The sequence below is a fragment of the Vulpes lagopus genome, chromosome 5 (assembly GCF_018345385.1).
Source record: "Vulpes lagopus strain Blue_001 chromosome 5, ASM1834538v1, whole genome shotgun sequence".
NCBI lineage: Eukaryota > Metazoa > Chordata > Mammalia > Carnivora > Canidae > Vulpes > Vulpes lagopus.
The window spans coordinates 77,486,851-77,507,189 of record NC_054828.1 but is presented as its reverse complement, the minus strand read 5'-3'; the positions used below and the strand labels follow the sequence as shown (position 1 = coordinate 77,507,189).

Here is a 20,339-nt window from a genome sequence, read left to right as displayed (position 1 = left end):
AGAAAAAAAAAGAGCTAGAAAAACAGGAACAAACAAAACCCAAAACCAGTAGAAGAAAGGAAATAATAAAGCTTAGAGTAGAAATGAACAAAATAGAAACTAAACAAGAGAACATAACAATGAAACCAGGACCTGATTCTTTGAAAAGATCAACAAAATTGATAAATCTTTAGCCAAACTCATCAAAAGGGGGGGGGTAGGACAGGACTCAAATAAACAAAGTCAGAAATGAAAGAGGCCAATGGATACATGAAGATACTCAATATCATTAATCATGAGGGAAATGCAAATCAAAATCATAATGAGATATTCTCTCACACCAGTCAGAATGGCTAAAATCAAAAACAAAAGAAACAGTAAGTGTTGGTGACAATGTGGAGAAAAAAGAACCCTCTTAAGGCTGTTAATGGGAATGCAAACTGGTTCAGCCCCTTGAAAAACTGTATAGAGGTTCCTCAAGAATTTAAAAACAGGAAGTGAAGAGAACTCAGCTGGGTTTTGTTGAGTGCACTCAGCAGAGGGAGACACTGCAAAGGGATTGAGAATTTTTGCGAAGGAGTGATTTATGATGACTGATCCACTGGACTGGGTCACCCACCCACTGGAGTGGGGTGGCAGACCATGAGAAAGGAGTCAGGTCAACAGGCTGGGGGAGGTGTTAGAGTTGGAAGGTGATCGGCATGTGAGTGCCTGATGAAGTGAGGGGGGGAATGTTGGGGGGTATCAGTAGGTGGGTTTTAGAAAGTGGGGCGCTGAAAGGTAACATTTGTGAAGCTCTGCAACTGTGAGGACAAGATCTAGAGTTGAAGCCATGTGTGACTACTCAGAATTTCTGACTATGAGCAGCAAATCAACTGGGGCTAACTGAAGTAGAAGACTAGCTAACAGAAACAACCAGCTAGGATGTTGCCACTGACCCTGGATACTGACTGGGTGGCCTATCCCACTGCCACCACGAAGCTCATCCTCTACCCCTTCCTCTTTTGGCCTCCCCTCTGTAAGATCCAAAGGCCAAGGAAGGTGAGAACTAATGCTGGAATTTGTGTCCTGTGCCTTTCCTTGCTCATTCTACCTGAGGGCAGAGAAATGGAGGACCCTCTCCTCAAGCTTCCTTAGTGATGGAAGTGGTTCTGCCTCCCACCAAGCTCACCGAGAGGATTCTTTAAAACTAAGAAGAGGTCTGGATAAATAATGGCAGTCAGAGAAAGAAAAAAAATTTTTAAAGAACAAAAGGTAAAAGATAAATTTGGTTTTTGTTTTGTTTTGTTTAGTTGTTTTTTTTTTAATCACATGAATTTGTGAACAAATGAACTGAGGAGGAGATGGCCAGGTACTGTTCTAGATACTGGTAAGACAAAGGTGAATGAACAGGTTAAACCCCTGCTCTCCAGGAGCTCCTCTTCTAACAGGGGATCTGGTTCTCTTCACTCTTTCCACCAAACAAGGTCTCTGCCGCAGTGCCAAACCCAGCAAGCCAACAGTATGATCATGAGGATCCCCCATGCTGCAACCTTTCCTACTGGCTAACGCCCAAATTCTTCTGCAGAACCCAAAATCTTTTCATCTACTATAAATAATAAAGGGTTTAAAATGCTAAATAATTGGTTGAGGTGAAAATAACCAAAAACCCATTTATACTAAAATACATCAAATAATCCAACAACAGTGGTAAACACAAATTAAGAACCCAGCTGTGCCAGGCTCTTCCCTGCCCTTACTTGCCTATCACAACACACCTATGACATAGACACTATTTCTAGTTCTACTTTACAGATAAGTTGACCAAGGCATTGAGGTGTTAAGTAACTTGGGTAGGAGGTGGCAGGACCTGGAAGTCTAGCTCTAATAATGACTTGATATTATAGTCTTTCCATTGTTGTTGTTGTTTTTGTGTTTAAGTCAGGAAGGGGATCTGAGAGCAGGTAAACCCTAGAGGAAAAACAAGCCAGAAAGGGAGAGGCTAGCCTTAAAGGGCCAGACAGATAGAAGCCACCCAGTATGTGCCCAAAGCTCAGCAGGATCATGCTGCTGTAAGAACTGGCAATCTTGTTTTGCCTGATTTATGGTTTGGAGGAGATTTTGTCTTCCTTCCTTCCTTTCTTCCTTCCTTCCTTCCTTCCTTCCTTCCTTCCTTCCTTCCTTCCTTTTTCTTTCTTTCTCTTTCTTTTTTAAGAGAGAAAGTGGGGGTGAGGTAGAGGGGGAGAGAGAGAGAGAGAACCTTAAGCAGGCTCCACACCCAGCTGTGTGAGTTCGACACAGGGCTCTCACAACCTTGAGATCAAGACCTGAGCCGAAATCAAGAGTCAGCTGCTTAACCGACTGAGCCACCCAGGTGCCCCTTGTTTGTTTTTCTTAAATCTAGGAGAACTACTTGCTGTTCTCAATACCAGAGCTGAAGGGAGAACAGACGGACAGAAGATTTTCAGAGTAGAGTCCCTGAATATTACAATGGGAGTATGGACAGTTTGTATGCTTTGGAGAAAAATAAATAACTCTGGATATACTGGATAACCTGAACAAGGTACAAAACTGGAGCCCCGCTGTCCATGATGCCCCTTTAATAAGCTGGCTGGACCCCAGCAAGGGCTTCTCCAGCCGTCAGCATGGGAGATTTGGGAGCTGCCCTAGTTTTTAGGGTGCATCTTGGGGACCATTCCTGTCCACAAGGAAAAAGTCACATCTGTGGTTAGGGTTTGGCAACTCTTCCTGCCATCCCTTCTCTGTGTAAGAGACAAAATGGCAACTGTTCTACAATTTGCCTATTGCACAAACTAAATTCATCCCTAAGTACATCCTGCAAAGATTCAAATCAAAGCTTGCTTTATCAGTGCTTAGAGTTAGATGGCCTCCAGCTACCTTAAAACACAGCCATATGCTCCCTAATATTACAGGTCCTTTTATGCAAGGCTCCTCCCCAATCCCAGAGGAGACCAAACGACATGCCATTGCTTGCTGTTGCTTCCTATTCACATTTTTAAATAACAGAATAAAAAGAAAAAAATCCAGCCACAATTGACTCCAGTTGGTGTGAATAATGAGATGTGGTTGTCAGATTCCTGGAAAGTTGCCAGTATGGTCATTAGCTGGCCGATACTAGGCCCACTTACAAAGAGGATAAGGAATACAACTTTAAATGAAGTCAATTTTAAGGAGACTTTAAGTTTGGTGTTTGGGGGTGGGATGAAACAATCTATGAATTAAAACCCACTTTACATGAAGTGCCCTCCCTAAGAAAGGGGAGATAGACAGGAATGAGATGGAGCGTCCTCAATTTTGGAAATCAAGCCTTGCCCAATTAAAATCTGGTCCTTTTTTGAAGTCTATGATGGAAGAATCCTAGCTTTGACAAGTTGGCAGTAATCCTTGTGATCTATTTTACTGGGATATATATTGTCACTGCAAAAATAAAACATTCTACAAAACTGGAGAGCAGACCCTGCCTGTGATCATTAGACAGACTGGACCAAGTGCCTCAAGCCTTTGATGCCCTTGACATATTATTTTCTGGATGGTGTCCAGCAACCCAATGCAGAATAGCTTTTTCTCTACTGTATCCAGATGGCAAATGGAAGAGATCAAATTCAACAGTTTCAGAGCTAACCTTAATGGATGTGAAAGGCTGGATTCTCTACTAGCTGTTCAGAGATCTATGATACAAAAAAAAAAAAAAAAAAAGGCCTTTGAACAAAGAGACAAATAATTGGCTTTTTTCTCTCTCTCTTCAAAACTAAACCATGGATGTGGTAATCTGGTTCAAATCCATCTTCTGGTTGAAAAGGACAGCCAAATATCTGATCAGTTCTAATCATTGACACTCTCATGACACTTTCTGTGAAGTTCAGATGAGCGTTGTTCTTAATCTTCTGGACATCTTTTTTTTTTTTTTTCTGCTCTTTAAGCAAATATTTTCAAACTTGCTCTATTTCCTCCAAAACTTTAATAAAATCTAAATGTTTAAGCAGTAGCTTCTTATAGTAAGATTTCATACCCCTACTAAAGGCTAAATTGCAGAACTGGCTAGCATGGGCCTTACATAATTTGTTTTTGCATATGCATATGCTAGAAGTTCACTTATAAAGTCATTTATACAGAAAAGAATAAGGTATGAAGGTCTACCTCATTTTCTAGATAAGAGGTTTTACATTTTGAAGTACCACAAATACTTCACTATAAAAACAATTGCACATAAAAATCCAATGGTGTTGATCATAAACCAGCTTTGTAACTGGTTAGTGGCAGAGAAGGCAATGAGGAAGAAGGCTCAATATTTGCAAGAAAGGAAGTTTACCTTCTGAGAGTTAAAGTAGGAGTTCTTAGCCAGTTTATGGACTTCTGAAATTGCACACAAAGTTTTGAGAGTTTATGTACATATTTTTCTTGGTAGAAGGTCCACATTTTAATCAAAGGAAATAGTTACCTCCCCCAAACCAAAAAGTATAAGAACTCTGAGGACAAGACTTAATAGAAACAAGATGAGGTACATTAACATATCTAAAGAAAGAATATGTCCCCTAGAGGGTAGAAACCTAGAAAAGCAGCTCTCGGTTGGGAAAACCTCGGCCATGTGTTTTCAAGAGCTGTCCATGGGAAATGGTGCTGTGAAACAGACCAAGAATATGTTGTCCAAGGAGCAGATATGTCCCATAATGGAGATGAACCTTTGCGTTATTGTAACTTGATTAAACTAGCCAATAAGGTGATCTAATGAATTCTCCTTGTTTTGTTTCTCTACCTATCAAGCTACCTTATTTAATAATCTGGTTTTCCAATTAATTTTGCCTCCAAGTAGAAACTATAGTAATCAGCAAAGAAAAGTAGCTGGTACTCCATTATTCTAAATTCATATATGATATGTGGTGTGCATGGAGGTGTGTGCATAAACTTGAGTGTGTGTGCATCCACATGCATGTGCATTGGTCTATGAAACATCTTCCTCATTCGGCTTCTGGGATATCACCTTTTTCTACTTTTCCTCCTACCCATCTGGTTACTACTGTCTTGGCTGGTTCTCCTCATCACCCTAATCTCTTAATGTTGAAATGTCCATAGGCTTACTACTTGGACCTCTTCTCTTCTCTTTTTACAAATATTACCTAAGTGATCACACCCAGTCTCATAGCTTTAAAGCACCCAGTCTCTGTACTAAAAACTCACAGATTTATAGCTTTATCTAGACCTGATCCTTGAGCTTTGGTCTCATAAATCTAACTGCTTACTTGATATCTGCACTGAGCTGTTCCGTAGGCATCTAAATTACACATGTCTAAAACTCAACTCCTCACTGCCCCCCAAAGACTTGTTCTTCTTACAGTCTTTTACCCTCTCAGTAAATGCCAAATTCATTCTTCCGCTTGCCTGGCCAAAAGTCTTGGAATCAGTCTTGACTCTTTTCTTTACCTCCTTTAAAATAAATATCCAGAATCTGACCACTTCTCATGAAACCATTTTCACAACCTACCCAAGTCCAAGCCACCACTGTCTCTTGCTTGGATCTTGTACTCACCTCCTAACTGATCTCCTTGCTTCTATCCTTGCTCCCCTGCATTCTCTTTTTAACATAACAGAGTAAGCTTTAAAACCTTCATTAAATTATATCATTCCTCTAAACAAAGTCCTCCGATGGCTTTCCAACTCAACCCATGTAAAAGACAAAGTCATCACAATTGCTTCTGAGGGTCTATACAATTGAATCCCCTACATCCACCTTCCTATTTGCCATGAAGCCAGAGACTTCATGTCCTACTACTATTTTGGGCAGCATAATTCAACTGAAAGGTTAGAACTCTTGCTCTGTCCCCTTCTTAGCTATGTGCATTTTGCTGCTCCTATGATAAGTTACTTAACATCTATTTTATAGATCCTCATCTGTTAACACACTTAGTTTATTATTATTTTTTTAAGATTTTATTTACTTACTCATGAGAGACATAGAGAAAGAGGCAGAGAGCAGGCTCCCTGTGGGGAGCCCAATGCGGGACTCAATCTCAGGACCCGGGGATCACGACCTGAGCCAAAGACGGACAGATCCTCAACCAACTAAGCCACCCAAGTGCCCCTAGCAATGGGTTTATAAAGAGTTGGTATGAGAGTTACATGACTTAATATTTGCAAAGTATTTAGAGAAGAATCCAACACATAGTAAGTACTATATAATATTTGCTAAACAAAGGAAATGCTCACTCTTCTTCAGCCACACTAGCCTCCTTGCTGGTCTTCAAACATGCTAGATTAGCCCTTTTCCATTCTTGTTTCCTCCACCTGGCATGCTCCTCACCCAGATATCCCCTTTATACATGTTCTTACCACCTTCAGGTCTTTCCTCAAATGTCACCTTTTTGGAAGCCTTCACACTGAGCACCTAATCTTAAATGTAGTTACCAAATCCAGTCTCTGCTTTATTGTCTATGTTCTTCATGGTCTATCTCCAACATCTTGCAGATTTCAAGTGTTCGATATTTGTTGAATACATCAATACAAATAAAATATTCATGACCTTATTACTCCTATGCATTAGAGATGAGGACACAGTTCACCAGGTGACAAATCCAAATAATATTCCACTGAACAGTCTTTTAATAATTCAGGAAACATTGGGCATAAATGGGCCAAAATGTCTTACATGGCTACAAAACTTGGAGAAGAATAATTGTTTACACTTATTCAGCCCTTTGTTGTTATGTTCCCATCTCTTGAATACTCTCCTATGTCAATTAAAGGCTTAGGAAGCTGGCTTTCTTTCTTCTCTAAATTCCATTATCCAAAAGAGTTAAAGTTACTCATGCAATGCACTAGTATTCAATACACTCGTTTGGTCTTTCCAACTTCAACCATCTAGTCCCATGGTCAGCTACTGAACCTTGTCATCACCCATGATTCCTCCATTTTTTATATCGTAAATGTCAATATTTCACTGAAATCTTCCACTTTTCAACTCTCTGTGTTTTATTTCCACTATACCTGCTCCCCAAGCTCATTTAGTAATCAGAGCCTCTGATTTTCCCATTTTTTTCCTGGTGCAGCCATCCCTATTTGCCCCGTCCTCTTCCCCACCCACCTGCCTCCAAGGTGAATCACTTGGACTCTGCTCTCATTTGCAACCTTAACTGCTCTTGCTATTATTAAGTCTCAATAGCCACATAAAAAAACCAATCCTGGATCAAGGCTAAAGAGCTTGTTCTTCTCTTATAAGGCCTTGGTGGCTAAGCACTTTTGGTGAAAAAATCTCAAAGCAGTGCAGAATTTACCTATAAATCTAATTTGTGGTTCTCATCTTATTTAGGTTCTCAACTCTCAACACTGTTTATTGAATCCTTTTTTTTTTTAACTTACATAGCCCTCACAATATGCCTGGTACTGTTCTAGACACTTATAAATATTAATTCATTTAATCCTCAATAGTCCTCTGAGGCAGATACTATTATTGTCTCTGTTTAACAGATGAAGAGATTAAGGCACAGAAAGGCTAAGTGACTTGCCAAGCACATAATGCTAGTTAGGGACTTAAGTAGTAGAGATGAGTAGCTCTGAACTCTAGAAGTCTGACCACAAAGTTCAAGCTTTTAACTTTTTTTTTTTAAATAATACCAATTCTTTTTGTGTGTGTGTGTGTGTAGGATTTTATTTATTTATTCATGAGAGACACACAGAGGGAGGCAGAGACATAGGCAGAGGGAGAAGCAGGCTCCATGGAGGGAGAAGCAGGCTCCATGCAGGGAGCCTGATGTGGGATTCGATCCTGGGACTGGGCCAAAGGCACGAACTCAACTGCTGAGCCACCCAGGTGCCCCAAGCTTTTAACTTTTAATTCATCATATAAGATGAAGAAAATGAGATACAGAGGTTCAGTAACTTGCCCATGGACATGTGGTTAACAAGTGGAATAATTTAGATTTGAACCCAGTCAGTCAGACTTTAGAACCCATTCACCAAACCACTAACCTATATTGTCTCCTCAGGTGAGCCCCCAAGAGAATTATACCAAACAGGTTTTTGGATTTCCTATCCCATTCCCAGCAAACTGATCTAGACACAATAGTCATTTCTCCCCCAGTCTCAGGGTTGATCTCTCTCACCTAGTGTTTAATCATTTGCATTCTGGATTGCATTTCTTCTGTTTCTTTCTATCTCTTTCTTATATGTCCAACCTCTGTCTCTTTACTGCCTCCTATAATCATGCTCAAGTCACTTCCATCCTAAAAGATCTACCACCAAAAATATTGCTTGGTCAGACCATTCTTTATAGCTCCCTTCCCCATCTCTGACATGTCCTTCTCACTCAGGCTCCTCAAAACTGCAATCCTCACTTCCTCACCTCCTGTCTCACTATAATTAATCTTCTGCACCAATAACTCTTCTAAAGCTGTTGTTGCTAATATCTTTAGTGACATACCAATTGTACATGCCAGTGGATAATTTTTAGTCTTTATTGTACCATACCACTATCTTGCTCTTCATTGTGATTTTGAAATCATCTACCCCCTTGAAGTCCCTAGATCTGCTCTCACACTCCAGTGATTCTTCTCCCATTTCTGTCTCTTTTTCAGATTCATCAACTTTGGGCTCTCTCCTAGTGTCTGAGCCTACAGAGGGTTAAAAACCCTTGATTTTTAAAAATTATTTTTCCCACTTTACATGCTTTTCTTGATCTCACTAAAGAAGAAGCAAATTTAAGTGCTATTCAGCTGGCAGTAATCCTATCAGTAGTCATGGCTTTGTTACTCCTTTTTGAGGAGTCACTCCTTTCTTTCCCCATCCCTTCTAACATGTGGTTCAAATGGAAGCTGGTTGACCCTATGTCCAAATCTAAAGGTGGACACTTGGCTTTCAAGAAGACAGGTATCATGGAAATCTGACCCCAAAGTCTACTATTTAGACAGAAGAATAAGACTAGAGCATAAGCTGTGCCACTAGTTGAGTCATAGATATGTTAATATATTCCCAATCAAAATTAAGGACACATGGTCTGCTAAAGAATTTCTGTTCCATTTTAAAATGTGAAAAACAATGTGGGAGATGTCATATGGATGCTGAAACACTGGAATTTGTAAGACATTTTAAAGATTTATGGGTATAATTGGTCCCTGATTTAACAAGATATCTGGCCACTACAGTCACAGATTTATCTGGAAGATGCTGCAATCCAACCCCTTTTAATAGACATGACATTCTGTGACAGTTCTAGGATTATGCTGGTTGATTTTTAAGGTTTTATTAAACAAGAAGCGTGAATTAGTAATAAATATAACAATAAAACTTTCCATATCAACTACTAAATAACCATTGGCCACTTTAAAAAGAAGAAAACATAAATTCTTTGTAACATAGATTTAAATCCTGCTTGAATCACACTGCTTTACTTTTACTATGGTGGAAAGAAAAATGAAACAGCATTAGATTGGAAGCTTACAAAAGGCCTCATTGTCTACATAGTGTACTGCAGTGGGACTTAGGACTATAGATAAATAGATATATGTAGGGCATACCAAGATCGATACAACAAAGGTACTAGGCATAGTCTGACAGGTTGCTTTAAAGACACTTAAGATGGACAATTAAGAAGAAAAGGCAATGTTGATACAATAAATGAGCTTTTCATTTCCTTCATGAGTTGCAGAAACTCTTGATTTATAATATTAGAAAACACAGTATCACTTGTATAGATAATATGGCACATTTATTGAACCAGTTTTCTGAGGCAAACCTATGCTCAAAATAAAATCTTCTCATCTTAATCCTGAGTATGTCTATACTTTTCTATATACAGAGGTAACAAACTTTAATATGATATACAGAAGTAGCAAAGTGCAGTACAATTAGCTATGCCTGTGAAAAATAAATTTAGAGCTAGAGTGCAATAAAAGTGGTTATAACAACCAGTTGTAAATTACAGCCTTCTTGGAAAATCCCTGAATTAAAATCAGTATTATCTTCCAATCACTTATAAATATCTGGATACTTTGGGCAATAATAAGATCACTTATGAACTGCAGCAAACACTGTACATCTTCTGAATTAGATACTTAAAAATATACACAAAAAAGTATGGTTTAAATTCAACAATATGCTAAATGCCAATGGTATACACTGTCTCTTGTCTTACCTCCTTGGCTTTACTTTTCACTGAATTCATTCACTCAAATACTTATTGAGCTCTTTCTGTTACAAGAATTATTATGCCAAAGACTTAAGTAATAACTCATCTTCTCACACATATAGTTATCATAGCCAGGGCTAAACAGGAAGAATCCTTCTCTCCCCAGCTTTTATGACTGATGGAGGTCTCCATGAACATACTTTTGGTAAGATCTGCCTGCTGAGTGGCAGCCTAAGGCTGCACCTGTGGAACTCTGGTATTAATTATAAGCCATTTCCTGCTGGAGTGTTCATAAAAGGTCTAAATAAAAAAAAAAAGAGCATGCTCTCCATCTGTCCTAAAGCAAATGCCTATAAGCAGAGACAGAATATAAGGAAGGATGTGCTAATTTCTATAAGGAAAGTACAAAATCCTGTAAAACTTCAAAATGGGAGCAATTATTTCCGGCTTCAGAACAAAGTTTCCTAGAACCAATATAGAAGTTCTGTTGTTGTTGTTGTTGTTGTTGTTGTAGTAAATTATAGTTAGCTAACATACGGGATAATATTAGTTTCAGGTGTACAATGTAGTGATTCAACACTTCCATATATCACCTGGTGCTCATCATGACAACTGCATTCCTTAATCCCCATTATCTATTTCACTCATCACCCTATCACCCCCACCCCCACAACCATCAGTTTGTTCTCTATAGTTAAGAGTCTGTTTCTTGATTTGCCTTTCTCGCTTTTTTTCCCTTTAATAAATTCCACATATGAATGAAATCATATCTTTGTCTTTCCCTAACTTATTTTGCTTAGCATAATTCACTCTAGCTCCATCCATATCATTGCATTATTTTTGATGGTTGAGCAATATTTCATTATATATACATATATATGTTCCATTATACACATACATATTCAGAATATATGTATATACATACATATATGTATTTATTATATATATGTATTTATTATATATAGTTATATATATATATATATTCCATTCATCAGTCAATAGACATCTGGGCCCTTTCCATAATTTGGCTATTGTAGATAATGCTTCTATAAACATCAGGGTGCTTGTATCCCTTTGAATTACTATTTTTGTATCCTTTGGTAAATACCTAGTAGTGCAATTGCTGGATCATAGGGTAGTTTTATTTTTAACTTTTTGAAGCATCTCCTTAGTGTTTTCCAGAGTGGCTGCAGCAGTTTGCATTCCCACCAATAGTGCAAGAGGGTTCCCCTTTCTCCTCATCCTCATCAACACCTGTTGTTTCTTGTGTTGTTGATTTTAGCCATTCTGACAGGTGAGAAGTGGTATCTCATTGTAGTTTTGATTTGTATTTCCCTGATGATCAGTGATGTTGAGCATTTTTTCATGTGTTTATTGGCCATCTGTATGTCTTCTTTGGAAAAGTGTCTATTCATGTCTTCTTCCCATTTTTTAATTGGATTATTCTTGGGGTGTTGAGTTTGAGAAGTTCTTTAGATATACTTCAGACACTAACCCTTTATCAGAAATGCCATTTGTAAATATCTTTTCCCACTCCAAAGGTTGCCTTTTAGTTTTGTTGATTGTTTCCTTGCTGTACAGAACCTTTTTTATTTTGAAGTCCCAATAGTTTATTTTTGCTTTTGTTTCCCTTGACTCAGGAGACATTTCTAGAAAAAAGTTGCCATTGCCAATGTCAAAGAGGTTACTGCCTGTGTTTCCCTCTAGGATCTTTACGGTTCCAGGTCTCACATTTAGCTCTTTAATCTATTTTGAATTTATTTTTGTGCAAGGTTTAAGAAAGTGGTCCAGTTTCATTTCTTTAACATGTTGCTGTCCAGTCTTCCCAGCACCATCTGTTGAAGAGACTATCTTTTCCACTGGATATCTTTCCTGCTTTGTCAAAGATTAAGTGACTATATAGTTGTGTATTCATTTCTGGGTTTTCTATTCTGTTCCACTGATCTATGTCTTTGTGCCAGTACCATACTGTTTTGATCACTATAGCTTTGTAATATAACTTGAAGTCTAGAATTGTGTGCTTTTGTTTCATTTTTCTAAAATGGTGGAATACGGACAAGAATGGGAAGAAAAGCCTTTCTAAGAAAATACAATGGCATTAACAAAGAAGTAAAAGGGAAAAGCTCTGAGAAAACTTGGAAATTTTATGAACACCAAAGCAAAAGATCCATGTAAGACAGCAATGGCCTAGAGAAGTGTTTTGGATCTAGACTGTGGAAAGTCTTGAATGTGGAGCTCTAAGGGAACTAAACTTCATTAGAGGCCCCCAAAGTTGGTGAGCAAGGGGAAAACCATAATTAGAGTGCTGCTTTAAGGAGATTAATTTGGTGAAATTGATTTGGGAGGGGAGATGGATGGAAGGGTGGGAAAGTATGGTGATGGGGGGATCAAAGGATTATTAATATTAATAAGGAAAGAAGAAAGTTCACTGAGTAGAATTATATGTTATTGAAGAAATAATCATCATCCAGTATGGAAGACCCTCACTAGGTCATGTGCTCTGGCAAAAGGACTTTATATATTTATATATCCACATAAATTCCTACAAGGCATTATTATGAATATCTTACAGATGAGAAACTAAAATTTAATGAGGTCAAATAACTTGCCTGGCATCACACAGTTGGTACAACCAGGCCTAACTGATTCCAACGTCACACACCTTCTGTTTTATCACACTTCCTCTTAGGAAAGGGCCAGTAAATTTTAAAAAGACAAGTGCAGTGTTCATGTGACTGCTTGTTCTCTAGACACTTGCTTCTCTCGTTTATCGAGTTTCACAGCTTGGTGGCATGAGGATGGCTGGAAAGCTGCCAGTCAGTCATTGGAGAAGCCAGTTTCCTACCTGCAGAGAAGGATCTTCCTTCACAACCAATATGGCCAGGTGGCCAGGTAACTAGTATCCACAGAGGGCCAACCTGGCTGGCAAGGGCTCCACATAGTCTGTGGTCTGTAACATCTTCCTTGGGACTCCATCCTCATCCTGCACACTTAGCCCCAGCTCAAGAGACCTCTTCTCTCTTGCAGCAAACTTATGGACTGGCTGCTTAGCCCATTCTCCCCATGGAAAGACAGGAATCCAAATCAGGGATTTGAGTAAACAGTTCCATATCCCTTTTCCTTTAGGTTCTCCTGCTTCCCAAAGGGACCCAAGGTAACATACTCAGCAAAGGGTGGGGCTGAATGACTATAAAGTAGAATGGCCCATGCAGTCTCTGTTCATGGGGAATATTAGGAAAAGTTCACGAGGAGCCCTTTGTTTGGTGTATAAAATAAATTCTGTTCAACGCTGCTCATTTTAAAGCTTCAAAACCATCTTAATTGATGTACTAACCATAAATAATTCACTTTAATTCAATTAGTGAATTAGAGACTCCTTTAAAAGCTCCTTGGAATAAGGAACCTTTGGAATAAAATTCTTATCACTTCCTTTAGAAATGGCCCACGACACTAATTACTTTCATCTCTCCCATCTTCCCACTTTGCATCTCTGCTACTTTTGAAGAAAGTACTCTTGCCATAAATCCCAACTAGACCCTAGATAGTGGTCTCTCAGTCATCCATCAGCTTCAGCACTCACCACCTCCCCTCTGCCTGCAGGGCTGTGCACAGGTTGACCTTTTAACTATAGACTGTGTGTAAACAGAACTTCCTACATGCACCTTGGGACTCATGCGTTTAAAGCCCTCATTTTACACACAGTAATCCTAGTGGCAGTAGCCAAATAGAGACATGGAGATAAATTTACAAGACAGCTTTGCTCCTTCTTCATAATTCATCGAGCCAAACAAGAGTGTAGGAACAGTGACAACAAAGGATGATTTATAATTTCTACTCTGCATGTCACCATGGCAAGATATATAAGTGGCTTTCATGGAACAGATTTAAATGTTGCAAGGCAGTTATCAGCATATTATCATGGGTAATTTGTTTCAGAGTATAATGGCATTTTATTACAGTTAGGGTACAAACTCGGAATCAGGCTACTAGAGTTTATATCTTGGCTCTAATATTTGCTAGCTATGTGAACTTGGGTGAATTGTTTAACCTCTTACTATTCCCATCAGTAAAATGGGGCTTATTTTAGCACAAACCTCATTGAGTTGTGAGGATTAAATAAGCTAAGTGTTTGTCAAGTGCTTAAAACCATGCTTGGTACATGGTAAGGATAAATGTGTATTAGTATCATCTCCTACATCATTATTGTCTTTATAACAGATAAAATTATCATAGTCCTATCAGACCAGGGCCCCAAAATAACTTAAACACTAAATGATTTTAATACAAATACAAAAATAAAATCCACTGGACTAAAATTTTAAGGAATACCAATATTTACTTATTTAGATTCAACATCATTACTGATTAAAAAAATTAGAAGACACAATTAAAATTTAATCAGTGAGTAAAAATTTTAGATGACTAAATAGTGAAACTTGGTCTGTTGCACTCAGATTAAAAGAATATGTGAAGGATTTGAGACTACAAAGTGCTATATTAGAACAGGATATTACAGAAAATAATAGATTCTACTTCAAAATGTTTGGCAAGGTGAGATTTGTTATTTTACCTTATGCTTTCAAATACCTTGATGAAAAACCTACAACTATTTTGTTCCTAAAAACCTGGGATAAGAAGCAACGTAATCAAGGTCATTTATTAGGGCTCTATCCACTGAGGACTTGCCTGGCACTATGACAAGTCACAGTCAGAACACCAGGACAGGAATACGAAGAAGAAAATGACAACCCCGCACACTGGTTGGTGTCCTGGCCTAGAGGGATTGAGAAGCATAAGTTGTGAGAATCGACATGGGTTAGAAATCAGAGTGGCTGAATTCTGCCTTTTAGGAGACAAAAGGGCAGTCAAAAGGCAACTTCTTAACAAACCAGAAGTAGGTTCAATAGATGCAAGCATAACTGCTATGAAAAAAAGAAAGCTGTAGATGAATTTTGATAAATGGTTAGAGGCCCGATAGAACTTAGATGTCGGGGTGGTGTGAAGACCTAGAAATGACCTTGAGTCATTTGGTAAGCAGGGGAGTTAAGAAAAAGTGTTATGTCTCTGACTGGGAATAAAAGGTAGGGTATTGCTAAGAAATGATATATAGAGAAAACTGTAAATGCTTGAGTAGAGTTAAATTAAGTCAAGCTGGAGTCAATGTAGCACCTCTGTGCCTATAAATTATCTCTCCACAACTAGTGTCTCACACTGGCAAAGCAGCTTCCACCCTCAATGAGTAAATCGCTCCTGTGGAAATTCAAGATGAAGCCTTAGGCCTCATGTTGCAGTCTCTAAAAGAGAAATTCCTGAACCTTGAGCAATAGTGGTAGAATGGAATCAAGAGCAGAACTGGATAAGTCTTTTCTTTATGAGAAGGCTAGAGGCCGGTTAGTTATAATAGTGACTGAGAAGGAATCCACAGAATTATCTTTGTGCAGAAAGATCCATATATATTATGTAGGAGTGAGCTGTGTTTAGAAAGAAGGAAGGAGAGGAGAGAAGGAAAATTGACTACTATTACCTTAAGTACTTGTGCAGCTTAAGATAAATAGAACATATGTTGCATTTTATTGATAAAATACATACATATCAAAGTGAATACTCTCAAACTACTTATTTTCAGGGCAGCTCCTAGAACATAATTCATCCATCATATATGGTCCTCAGCCAACTTGCATATGTTAGGAAGCCAAAGTATTTTTCAGACTTCACCATAAGAAATTTAAGGTTGTGTGGTATCATCTCCAGGGCCCTGCCTGTGTGTGGAGAGTGTGGTATGGGGCATTGGGCAGTGAGGTCAAACAAGCAGGGCTCTAGCTACTCCTCTACTCTTGAAATCAGAAAGGCTCTGCTTTTATGTTTTACCTAATAGGGATTGATACAAGATTTTATTTGATAAGGGAATACTACTGGTCAGGTGGAAAAAGCATAGACAAGGCTGAGTTTGAATCCTGGTACTGCCATCTACTAGCTCTGACTTGAGAAAGTTACCTTATTTTTCAGAGCCTTAGTTTCCTCTTTTATAAAATGGGTAGAATAATATTTACAGGATTGTTGTGAAAAGAAAATAAGATATAGTGTATATAGCACTATATCTTATAGTATAAGATATATACAGCACAAGGCCTTAACACATAGAAGGTGCTACTTAAATGTCTATTCCTTTTCTGAAAGACAAAGTTACATATGGATATGGATTTTATATATATATATATATATATATATATAAAACATTATATAGGGATCCCTGGGTGGCACAGCGGTTTGGCTCCTGCCTTTGGCCCAGGGCGCGATCCTGGAGACCCAGGATCGAATCCCACGTCGGGCTCCCGGTGCATGGGGCCTGCTTCTCCCTCTGCCTATGTCTGCCTCTCTCTCTCTCTCTCTCTGTGTGTGTGTGTGTGACTATCATAAATAAAATAAAAAAAACATTATATATATAAAACATTATATTATATATACATATTATCTATATATATATATATATATAGTGTGTGTGTGTGTGTGTAAGCCTCTGCAGACAGTTCTTCTGTAACCTGCAGCCATGCAACAGATATACTAAGGATTTCAGGGAGCAGCCTTACTCTAGCATTTCCTGGCTGTGGATGCCACAATAGTTACTAGAAAAATCCTCAGCCTCTACATACTGTTCCTCCTCTATATTTTCATCAGTTTTCATTACCTACTATCAGTAGTTTCCATTACCTACTAAAATATGTTTTTAAAGATTATTACTTCTAATAAGCTAAGTCAGTTTGCAAGGAAACCAATCTAAAGAAGACTTTAAATGAATGGACTCCTACGCTGATTCACCTTAAAGGGGCATTAGAGTGGATTCATGCAACACCACTTAAGGAAAGCACAGGCAGGTGAAGTAGCCCCATCAAACTACCCCTGTTATTCTCTTGCAAAATGATGGCTAGAGAAGCTCCTGATAGCTCTCCATGATGAATAGCATTTGTTGCAAGCAGGATGGACAATACATGGCGGAGACAAGCTAAGGGAAAAGTCACAAGGAACACTGCCCCATTTTAATGTCATTAAGACAACAGAAACCTACAATAACAAATATTAATTGCAAAATAGGGAATGAAATCCCAATAGTAAATTTTACCATCCTAATTCCACAATTAATTAGCATTCTGATTTTAGGCAAGTTTTTTAAATGAAGTCAGTTTCCTCCTGATTTAAAAGAAGGTACTAATACCTGCCTTAAACTCTTGTTTTAAACAGTATTGCTTCAGTGGTATTCTTGCCAAAATCCATAACCTAATTGTGAGAAAACATCAGACAAACTCAAATTGAGAGACATTCTAGTAAATAATTAATCAATTCTCTTCAAAAGCGCCAAGGTCATGAAAAACTGAGGAAGTGCCATAAATTGGAGGAGACATGACAACTAAATGCAACATGGGGTCCTGGATTTGACCCCAGACCAGTAACAGATTAGTGGAAAAACTGGTGAAATTTGAAATAGGTCTTTATCTAATATTAAACCAAATTTATTTCTTGGCTTTGATCATCATATTATGATTATGTAAAAGCAAGCTTGGTGAAGGATGTATAGGAATTCAATGTACTAATTTTGCAACTTTGTAAATCTGAAGTTACTTTCAAATTTAAAAAAGTTAAAAAGAGAACAATTGTCTGAAAAGCCCAGTCATGAGAACTGAATACAAGAACAATAATTTAATATGTTGCCTATTTTTTTTTTTAAGCATGATCCCTTCATCTACTGGCTAAGCTTGGTGGCCATTAACATTAAGAACAGTATGTTAATACTGGCCACACCCAGGTTGGGTGTGCTAACAGTGAAGTGTGTTGTTCAACTGCAACAAAATGTGGACATTTTATACTGAATGATTACAAATATTCTTGCCAAAGTCTACTAACCATCAATATTTCACTCTTGGTAAAACACTATCATAAGTTAGTGCTTCAAGAAGTGTGGATTCTCTGTTCGGACAATGATGACAGGCTTAAATTTACCTAATGCCATCAGTATTTAAACGGAGCATGTCAAATCTTCATTCCTCTGACTCTCTGACTACTCTCATTTTGTCAAACTTCAACAGTTTTTTGTGAGGTAACACCTGGCAAAATAAACCGATTTCACATAAATTGTAGACAGCTCACAATGAGTATGGCTTGAAACACTGTTATTCCTGGTTTCTCTCTACTTTTTTATTTTAAACTTGAGTCTATCTCTAGACTGCTTCTCTAGCCTTGAGGGGCAAATGCCTACCTTTGAGATAACTAAAGGTCTTCAATGCCAATCATTTTACTCAAGATTTTGCTTTTTTAAGGAAACATTAAAACAGCCTAGGAATCACAATTTTTATCAGTCCTAGTTTCCAACACAGTACTGTTATGGCTCACCCACTTTCGCCTCTCACCTGGGGGAATAACTGCATAATCAAAGTAGTAATAAGCAACTTGGCTATTTCTTAGTTTTTAACAGAAGCATCCATCTGATAAAAATATATTTTCTAAAAAAATAAAAATAAAAAAAAATATATTTTCTATTAGATTATATATACTCTTGCAAAATAATTTTTGTTTTCTATAAAGGTTATGAGATATCATAAAAATGTCTAATGCATCTGGTTTAAGAATCCAATTCTTCCTTCACATATTTCTGCATCTGTTCACAAAAATCGCTTTGACTTCAAAGGATGCTTTTCAAGAGAAAAAGAATACATACAGGAAAAGTGCCCATAAATTCTAGTAGTCCTTTTCTAAGGCTATTTTAATAACAGCACTGTAGGACAAGTATCTCTTTAGGTCTTTAGAGATCTAAAATATCACAGATGATATTAATGACTATGCATTTATATGGGGATTTATGCTTTAACACTTTATTCTGGGTCTGAAAGTGATATATCTTCAATTTAAAACATGCGAAAAATACAGAAAGCTTAAAGAAGAAAACATAAGTCACTTCTAATTCACTCTTCAGGAAGACCAAAGCTGTTTTGCTTTGGTTTTTGTTTTAAAAGTTAAGACTGGTTGTTTCCTTCCAGTCTTCTTGTGTGTGCATATGTTTATGCAAATAATTATTTACAAACAATATTATAATTACATTATGAAAACAATTTTGTATCTTTTCTCAGTTGGGCTTTCAAAAGACTATATTCATCTCTCAAACCATCATATTTAATGACTGAAAATTCCATGTAGATTTATACTTTAAAAGAAACGCTCTCGCTTACATTTAATTCTTATTCTACTCAAAGATAAATCAGTGTCTGGAAACACTAATCTGTTCTGGAAATTTTATATTTTGAAACAATCTAGATGAACAGTTGATTAACTTTAAGATAACCATATTCATTAATTCCATTGAAACAATAACAGAGGTTTAAGAAATTTTTTCTTTAGGGGATCCCTTCGTGGCGCAGTGGTTTAGCGCCTGCCTTCAGCCCAGGGTGTGATCCTGGGGTCCCGGGATCAAGTCCCACATTGGGCTCCCTGCATGGAGCCTGCTTCTCCCTCTGCCTGTGTCTCTGCCTCTCTCTCTCTCTCTCTCTCTCCCCCTCTCTCGAATGAATAAATAAAATCTTTTAAAAAAAGAAAAATAAATTTTTTCTTTAGCATTTAAAATAATTTAGTTCCCTAAAATTCCCTGGGCAATCATTAGTGGGCTCTAAGTTGTTTTCCTTTTCTCCTTGATTTTCTATTTCTCATGACATCCTCACCTCTTGGGTTTGGAATGAGAGGAAGTTCGGGTCTAAGGTTTAGTTACTTTGGTACCACAGGTTTTAATATGCTATTAGCTAGCTATAAAATAGTAATCAACCAATTTTGGTTCTGCAGAATCAAACCCTCAGACTTCAAAGAGAGGGATATTTAATGGACTTATCTAATTTTATAACCTAACTTTGCTGCCCGAAACTTTTAAAGTAGCCGTTTTGTTGACAAAGAGCGCTCTGGCATATCTTTTATCCTTAAAAAATCTTGTGAGGCCCGTATCAGTGAAAAAAACTTAGGCACAGAACAATTAATTTATGAGATGACTGGAAAGGCAAGTTGAACTCAAATCTTGGTTTTTAAAATTAATCTCATTGCTTTACTTTGGCTTCATAATCATGGAGCCATAGATTTTCCAAAGATTGAAAGAACATTAATGTGTCAATCAGTCCAACCCTTCCTCCACCCACTTTGCTAAAGAAAATAAACCCAGTGAGATCGACTTGTCATGTCACACAGCTATCAAGTGGCAGTCAAATCTCCTGATCTTTGA

At 37.8% G+C, this 20,339-nt stretch overlaps 1 protein-coding gene across 2 annotated transcripts in view; it reads right to left on the bottom strand.

The window, feature by feature from the left end:
• The window catches only part of WARS2 (tryptophanyl tRNA synthetase 2, mitochondrial), a 94,685-nt gene that overhangs the window by 73,116 nt on the left and 1,230 nt on the right, over nucleotides 1–20,339 (bottom strand). The window lies entirely within an intron of this gene.